This window comes from Octopus bimaculoides, chromosome 3 (assembly GCF_001194135.2).
Source record: "Octopus bimaculoides isolate UCB-OBI-ISO-001 chromosome 3, ASM119413v2, whole genome shotgun sequence".
Lineage (NCBI taxonomy): Eukaryota > Metazoa > Mollusca > Cephalopoda > Octopoda > Octopodidae > Octopus > Octopus bimaculoides.
The window spans coordinates 162,224,140-162,231,383 of NC_068983.1; the positions used below are offsets into that span (position 1 = coordinate 162,224,140).

General features: G+C 37.9%; 1 protein-coding gene across 1 annotated transcript in view; it reads left to right on the forward strand.

Annotated features, from left to right (window-relative positions):
• The first annotated feature begins 5,821 nt into the window (after positions 1 to 5,821).
• Positions 5,822 to 7,244, forward strand: part of LOC106867198 (uncharacterized) — a 49,856-nt gene continuing 48,433 nt past the window's right edge. Inside the window, exon 1 of the mRNA XM_052966659.1 lies at positions 5,822 to 6,981. The gene's annotated coding sequence lies outside the window, so the exon portion shown is untranslated. The remainder of the gene's footprint in view (positions 6,982 to 7,244) is intronic.

Genomic DNA, 7,244 nt, shown 5'->3' on the forward strand with positions numbered 1-7,244 from the left:
TGCATTAAACGAGGTTGCAAAGAGAAGAAGAAGAAGAAGAAGAAGAAGAAGAAGAAGAAGAAGAAGAAGAAGAAGAAGAAGAAGAAGAAGAAGAAGAAGAAGAAGAAGAGATGGCTAAGAAAAAGTGATCTGAAAGATGCACTGATGCATTGATATGCAGCGCCCAGCAACAAGCTCTGAGAACTAATTACACCAAGTTCCAAGTAGATAAGAGTAGCGAATCACGCCTTTGTAGGATGTGTGACAGTAGAAACGAAACAATCTCATATATTGCGTGTGAGTGTAGCAAGCTAGCCGAAAAGAACTACAACAGGAGGCATGATATTGTGGCTAGGTTCGTCCATTGGAGACTATGTGAAAAGAACGGCCTGAATAGAGCACGGAAATGGTACGAACATGAACCAGAAGGAGTCAGCGAGAACAAGGAAGATAAGATACTGTGGGATTTTACAATCCAATGTGACTCCCTAATCGAGGCTCGGAGACCAGACATTGTTGTGGTAGATAAAGGGAAAAAAAGGAAACCAAGATGATAGATATTGCAATACCAGGAGATGCACCCACAAGAACCATAAGAACTAGAAAAGATTGAAAAGTACGGACTACTAAAAGACGAAATTACAAGAATGTGGCCTATGAGGAAAGTGTCTGTCATTCCAGTAGTTGTAGAGGCACTCGGAGCACTAGGAACCAAGTTCGAGAAATATGTCAAAGAAATCGGAATTGACATGAGAGCAGAGCAAGGCCAAAGAATTGCTCTGCTGGGGAGAGCTAGGATTTTGAGATTGGTATTTGGATGTTGAATGTCTCCCATGATAATTAAAAACCAAGTATCGAAGCTTATAATGTGCGGAAAGACACCCTGTGAGACATCTGACAGCAGGCTGCTGTCCGTTCTCACAGAATCTTCCAGAACAAACAAGACGGAACAGTCTGAGAAGTAAAGCAACAATAATAATGATAATAATAATCCTTTCTGCTAAAGGCACAAGGCCCGTAATTTTCGGGGAAGGGACTAGTCGATTATATCGACCCCAGTACGCAGCTGGTACTTAATTTATCGACCCCGAAAGAATGAAAGGCAAAGTCGACCTCGGCGGAATTTGAACTTAGAACGGAGCGACGGGTGAAAAACCGCTAAGCATTTCCTCAATGATGATAATGATGATGATGATGATGATGATGATGAAGATGATGATGATGATGATGATGATGATGATGATGCAGTGGCAGGCAGTGATTCTCATGTCTTCTCATCTTAATTGATTAAAAGTGCTATCATGTACATGTTTTGTCTAGGTGTAAACGATTGGCTACAACAAATATTCTGCTCTGTACTGCAGACTTACTGGTCAGTTGCTTGACCTTAACCAGTTGAGCAAGTCCCCTCGATCGGTATCATAGCAAACGATGAAGTGATGCAACTGGAGGGAGCCTTCTGTCTCCTGTCATTGGCCTCCTAATCGTCAACTGCCGGTACTATGAACGCGACGAATTTTTCGTTCGTCCTCAGAGCATCCGCAAGTGGTTTTGTGGGGGAAAATAAAACAGTTTCTGGTCCTTATTATTGTTGCTGGTTCTGCTATTGTCTATTGATCTTTCATAATTCATATTTGCAACAGAACAGCTTTCTACAATAACTCTATTGGTCTTTCTTCCCACCCTCACAACAGAACATTGCACTAGAATGACTGCAGTCTTTGGAAGTCACAAAGGCTGACACGTCCATGCAGACATTCTCACCCGTCTACATTCAGGTATTCATATACTTCCATATGCCCTTCCTCAATCATTGGAAACCACAACATTCCATATATCAGTCAAGGCTTTCTTTAAACTGCTCTTTTGAGGTCATACAGAGAATCCTTTCGCGTTTTGAGAGGTAAAACTACATAACTTTTCTCTATTTCTTTCTTCAAAATCGTCAAACGAGGAAGATTAGAGTTTCGTCATATACCCATTCAACATTGTTTTTGTTTTGTTTTGCTTGTTTTGCTTTTGGTTTTTTTCTCAGAGTTGATCATATTCAGAATTACTTTTTCGCAGGGAAAAGTGGCAACAAATTTGTTACTTTTGTTACCGTTTCGTTTGATGAGAAATTTTCATTTTTTCTGTGTAGCACAAAAGTTTGAATTTGATTCTTTTCTTTTTTACTGTCTGTTTGTCAACTGAAGTACTTCCTGTCAGCTGTTATTCTATTAGTATAAAAGACTAATAATCTACAAATGCTACACTAAAATATTATAACCAAATACTGTCGACTAAATACTTGAACAGGTAACCAGCAAACACTTCTTTATTTCTCTAACGACTATCATCGACACCAATTATTACCTTAGATTTACACAGTTATAAAAGAAAAATTCTTGAAAAGGAAATTGTAGCATTTATAAATTTTTATTGATTGCAAACATCGATTAATCGATGTTATCGGCAAACATTAAAATTATTGTTTTAATCGGCGATAATAAAGGCGCCATTGTTTGTCTATCGCCTGACATGATATCAATATTTTTATGTTTCATAAGAATGCTAATTAGGGGAAGTAATCGGAATATTGGGTATTTAAAAAATACGGCAAATGAACTTGAAAGAAATTAAATAAAATCTGTAAATGTTTCTTAGTGGTTCCTCATGCCACACTTAAAGTTTAAAAAAATGAATCTCTTTCATCTCAAGAAAAGTTACCAACAGAGGCAATGGAGTGTTGGTCGATTAACAATACAAATATAAAGAAACTTAGAATTGAATAGAATTATACATACACAAAACAAAATTACAATACATTCTCAGCATCGATGATCTGGCTTCAATTCTTTTACAGTTATTTTCACAAACATATTAAAATATCTTCCACTCCATTGCTTACAAATGATAGCCAGCCAAATATTAAAGTCCTGGGTAATATTTTGACGGAGCGTTCAAAGAAAAACAGCTTATCGGACTATAGATAACTAAATTACAAGTATATAGTCCATTTTTTGTATTATAGTGCATTGTTGTACCATTCAAAACTTCTTATTCTTTACAAACAGCTTACGGTTTTAAAGAGCGGTTTACATAGTTTTCTCTGGTCGGTGAACTATCATCATCATCATCATTGCCTTTACACAGGTTCTAACGCTGGAGGTGTACTACATTGTCAGCTGTTTACTACTAGTGAACTAAGGTAACACCTCTTATTTTCGAGCACCTTCCAGAGTATTCGAGTTGTTCCAAGCTGTGCTGTTTTCTGCAAGTGCTCCACCCTTATTGCAGCCCCTATTTGTTCCACGTACTTCTCAAGATTTTTGCTCACTGTTCCCAAGGCTCCGACAATTATTGGTACTACTGCTATCTTTTTCATCGACCACAACTGCTTAACCTCCCAAGCTAACCTGTCATATCTATCGACTTTTCTTTCTTCCTTATCGCATACCTTGTTGTCAGCTGGACATGCTATATCTATGATCCAGCATCGTTTGCTTTCTTTCTCGATTAACACTATGTCTGGCTTCCTATTCTCTATCTCATGGTCGCACTGAATTATAAAATCCCATAGGATCTTTGCATTTCTATTTTCGACGATGCCTTCAGGTTTGTGGTCGTACCAATTTTTTGCTCTGTCAAGTCCATACTTATTATTATTATAATTATCATTATTATTAATATTATTAATATTATTATTATTATCATCATCATCATCATCATCATTATCATCATCATCATCATTATTATTATTATTATTATTATTATTATTATTATTATTATTATTATTATTATTATCATTATTATGTTTTGGTTTTGCTTTGATTTGTACAAGATTGTTCCCAAGTCCCAACCAAAGACGTCAAGAGACAACAAGGCTTTACATCTGAAGATGCTAACTGGTGAGGTGTCACGCAATTGAAAACACTAATCTGCCTGATAGAAAAAGACCACATAGTAAGTAAGGCTGCATTTACATGGTGGGGGGGAGGAGGAATTTACGAAGAATACGTGAGGCACCCATAAGTATGATCTTTTGTAATTCGCTCATTTTGGGGTTACATACTTGTTTACTCTCCTTGCTATCATTCCAAATGCCCCAATAATAATAGATAATGTCTTGACATTCTTTCGATTTCAGTCTAAAGCAGCTCCCTATATTTGCTCAGCTTCAGAGGTATGTCTATATCAGTTGGGGCTGCAACATCAATCAGAAGACAAGTCTTTTCAATATGATCTTTCACAATGAGGCTACGTCGGTTTACGTATATTTCCTGATCAGTCTAAAAACTGAAACTCCGAATTATTTTTGAGTGAAAGAGCAGCACACGCCATCAAAGTGACGTGGGGTGCAAATATACGAAGCCCAATATACCCATCGTGACTACCCGTCTGATAAGGGTACACTAGGCGCATGCATCACAACCATGTGTGCGCGATTTGGTTATCTCACGTCAAGATAAACAGTGCACGACCTTGCAGGTGGGGCCCAGTTAGAATTTTCTTCAGGTCGAGTAGCCCATCTCATTCAAAAAGTCCCTGAATAAGGGATGTTTAAGAATGTTGAATGAATCATCCATGTTTTAAGAGGTGAATCATTCAAACTCCAAAGAATTCTTCTCAACACATGGCTATGATGCTCCCCCACTACTTCTGCTCGTGATCAGAGATGCACATATCGTCAGCCAGCCACTAAGAGATATGCTCATCTGGTTACGGTCAAACAACTGACAAGCAAATCTGTGGTATTGAGCAGAATATTTGCTGTAGCCCATCTTTTATACCAAGACAAACAATGCACGAGAGCCAATGCCTGGTACTGCATCAAGGCATTATTATTATTATTATTATTATTATTATTATTATTATTATTATTATTATTATTATTATTATTATTATTATTATTTACTTTTAATTTGCATATTTGTTACAATCACTTTCCGAGACACACTCAGCGTCCTATGGCGAGTGAAGGATAAGAGATGTTACAGCATGACTAAAGCTTGGGGGAAGGTGGCAAGAGCAGTAGCGAAATGTAATACAACACATATACTTAAACAGATCGGGTTTTTCTAAGAATGTGGGCAGTACTTTTATTTCTCTGAGACATGGTTCTCCTGGGATGCTGTCTAGATGCTTCTGACATACATTTTTTATCATACCTATTATTATTATTATTATTATTATTATTATTATTATTATTATTATTAAGTATTATTATTATTGCTGTTTTTGCTGTAATCGTTGTTGTTGTTGATGCTTGTACTTTAGTTGTTAGACATATTTGATGATATTGGAGTTGTTGTGTCGTAAAACTCGGTTCCCGCCCTCCGGCAAAACAAGGAAACTAGAAATCCGTCGGCCTTGGAGAACTAAACAGGAAACCGACGTTGTTGGAAATTGATGAATGAAAAACTCTACCACTGAGTGAGTGAGTGAGTGAGTGAGTGAGTGAGTGAGTGAGTGAGTGAGGGAGTGAGTGAGTGAGTGAGTGAGTGGGTGAGTGAGTGAGAGAGTGAGTGAGTGGGTGGGTGAGTGAGAGAGTGAGTGAGGGAGTGGGTGAGTGAGTGAGAGAGTGAGTGAGAGAGTGAGTGAGTGAGTGAGGGAGTGGGTAAGTGAGTGAGGAATGATTGAATGAATAAACGAGTGAATGTGTAGATATATGAACGTGTAATGAATGAAGGAAGGAAGGAAGGAATAAAGGAATGAAGGAAAGAAAGGAGGAAGGAAGAAAAGAATGCTAAAGGTGTAATGTGTCATGTGTAGAGGCCATACCATTACATTTAACCAAGTCGAATCCAACTCATCTTTTGCTGGCATCTTACTAATATCTATTGATCAGCTGTTACTATGGTAAACGCTCGTCACTGCAGTGTTTAGCGTCATCATCATCATCATGTCCTAGTCGTCGTCGTCTCATCATCATCATCATCATCATCACCGTCGTCATGCTCGGCACGACCAACATGTCCATGACATCAACATCTTCGTCATCGTCATCATCATCACCACCGTCGATATCGTCGACATCATCACCATCATCATCATCATCATCATCACCACCACCACCATTATCGTCGTCGTCATCATCATCATCATCATCGTCGTCGTCGTCGTCGGTGTCATCATTATTATCACTGTCGGCATCACCGTCGTCACAATAGCAACGTCATCATCACCGCCACCACCACCACCATCATCATCATCGTCATCATCATCATCGCCATCACCACAACCACTACCATTATCATCATCATTATCATCATCATCACCATTCATCAAAACTACCACCACCACCACCACCATCACCATCACCATCATCGTCAACATCAACAACATCATCATCATTATTATTGCAACCATTCCCCACCTTGGCCAACAATAACACTCTCTGCTAACACAAACACCTTCGCCGATTTCTTCTTCTCTTCTCTTCATCTTTCTCTGCCAAATCTTCCTTTCTCCTTTCTCTCATTCTTCCATTCGCCTTACTCTCCACACTCTCCTTTTCCTTCTTTTTCTCTCTTTTTCCCCCCTCTTCACCTTTTTCTTTTTTGTTCAGCCAACCTTCTTCTTCTTCTTCTTCTTCTTCTTCTTCTTCTTCTTCTTCTTCTTCCACCTCTTCTTCTTCCACCTCTTCTCCTACCCATTCCTCCACCCCTACCCCCCCATATACAACATATTTGTTTTGTTCTTCTTTACTCCTGCTACAACTTGTAGTACTATAGCTGCTATCATCATCATCATCATCATCATCATCATCATCATCATCATTATCATTATTATTATTATTATTATTATTATTATTATTATTATTATTATTATTATTATTATTATCGACATCATCATCATCACCACCACCACCATTTCCATGCCAATTCACGCCGTAAACTACCTCAACTAAATTCTACTGGCGAAACCTATATACAACCTTGTCAAAAATCGATCGACGGTAGGACAAATATATTTTAAAAAATTAATTAACCGACTTTTCCACCCAGTTCTGTACCCAAGGTAGGAATCGTATCTTCTTGATGTTGTTTATTGCTATCTTGCGTGTGTTTTTTCATGCCGTTTATGTTTCGTTTTTACTTTTGCTATTGTTGTTGTTGTTGTTGTTGTTGGTTTTTTTAAAGGGCATACAGGGGATTCGATTGTTATTCTCATTAACATATTCAAATTATCGTATTTGTAAAGATGATGAAGAAAATTTAGTGATTGTTGTAGCAGTGATGATGATGATGATGATGATGATGATGATGATGATGATAATAATA